Source organism: Austrofundulus limnaeus, unplaced genomic scaffold (assembly GCF_001266775.1).
Source record: "Austrofundulus limnaeus strain Quisiro unplaced genomic scaffold, Austrofundulus_limnaeus-1.0 Scaffold12, whole genome shotgun sequence".
Lineage (NCBI taxonomy): Eukaryota > Metazoa > Chordata > Actinopteri > Cyprinodontiformes > Rivulidae > Austrofundulus > Austrofundulus limnaeus.
Window position 1 is genome coordinate 2,494,308 of NW_013952414.1, and position 1,590 is coordinate 2,495,897.

At 45.3% G+C, this 1,590-nt stretch overlaps 1 long non-coding RNA gene across 2 annotated transcripts in view; it reads left to right on the forward strand.

The window, feature by feature from the left end:
- LOC106513447 (uncharacterized) overlaps nt 1-1,377 on the forward strand; it is a 53,142-nt gene extending 51,765 nt beyond the window's left edge. For both annotated transcript variants that reach the window (XR_001309784.1, XR_001309783.1), the window contains one exon: nt 1,271-1,377. This is a non-coding gene — a long non-coding RNA (uncharacterized LOC106513447). The remainder of the gene's footprint in view (nt 1-1,270) is intronic.
- The last annotated feature ends 213 nt before the right edge of the window (nt 1,378-1,590 follow it).

Here is a 1,590-nt window from a genome sequence, read left to right on the forward strand (position 1 = left end):
CCACAACCCCCCTCCACCCCCCTCTTTGTTTCTGTTTCCATATCTCCCCTCTGCTCCATCGAGTGGGGCAATGCGTTGCAGTCTGCGCCTCTACATCTCCGCTGCGCAGGTTTTTTTTTTTTTTTTTTTTTTGCACTTTAACCGCAAAAGTTGATGAAGCAAGGCGTCCAGCTGTGGTGCGTTCAGGAGCTCGTGTCAAGCTCAGATGATCAGATCGCGTACTTTAAAAGACATTTATTTAAAATTTTCCTTCATTGAGTCATAATTTTATAGAACATCTGTTCATCATCAGGTCACAGATCTTTGTTTCTTAATAAACATGAGAAGCACGTCTCTTCACAGCTGTGACAKAACCTCAGCTCCTGTCTGATTGACTGTCACTGAGTTTTCAGGCACATCCGTCACCTGTCACACCGAGCCGAATGCAGCATTTGCATCCGCTGCTTCCTCACTGTGAGGTGTGAAGCGAGAGAGCGCGTGTACGCATGCCCAAGTCAGCCTGCATTTGTGTAAGTGTTGCTTCACGTTCTTCCCTCTTCCTCCTCCATTTTTTTGGTCCAATAGTGTGATGTTGCATAACCGTTCGCAGCCGGAACCCATTTTTTTAATTCATTTTGGAACATGGCAATTTGCGGCACCATTGTTGGCATTTCCTCTGCCGGTTGCGCGCGCACAAACACGCGGACGCGGAGACTTTCTTGACGCCGCAGCAGAATTCTGAACACATCTCAGCAGAAACAGTGGCTGTGTGGGAAGAAGGTGTTCGTCCTCTCCTCTTTTTTTTTTTTTTTTTTGGCTTCAAGGACGCCGGTGATGAAGAGGACGCTGGGTAATATAGAGAAACATCTGTTTGCCTGGTGACGTCAATAATCCCCCCCCCCTCCTCCCTGTCATCCCAATCCTCTTGTACTGAAGGCAGATTCCCTCATTTGTTTGGCTGGAGCGCCTTTAATCCTTAAAGTCAGAGGAAAAGAACCGGACGGGGAGAGATCAGACCCATTCAGGTGGTGTCGGTTCGGCCGGACTCAGAGCCTCCGGGAAGGTTTGTGACTTAAGGATCTCCCGCGCAGTTTTTTTTCCGGCGTTCCGCAGCTGCCTCTTTAGATTTGCGGCATTTTTTTTAAAAAGCGACCCGCAAATGGAAATTAAGGCGTGTGTGTGTGGGAAATAAGTGACACCTGGACAGATATTTGTAGACGTTGAAGTGTGAAAATGTGTCATTTTCAGATGAATTTAAGTTCATTTTGTATTTGCTTTTTTTTATTTACAGGTGCATTGTGGGATAATGGAGGACGACGAAACTCTCCGCCGTTTTTGGACAAAAGAGACGGAATCAAACCAAACGGAGCCTTTTTTTTCTGCAAAAAAAAAAAAAAAGGCGGTCTGGGATGTAAAACAATTCTGCACACATTTGTGGTTTTGCGTCAAATCGAGCTGTACCCAAATCTGTTGATTGTTTGATTTGCCTTATAGAAGAAGACGGACGGGATTGTTTTTAAATCAGTGCGAAGATTCTGGAAATTTTGTTTATTTTGTCCTAAAAGTTGAGTTTTTAGTCAAGGGTTCAGGCCTCTGCAGAAACGTCCAATT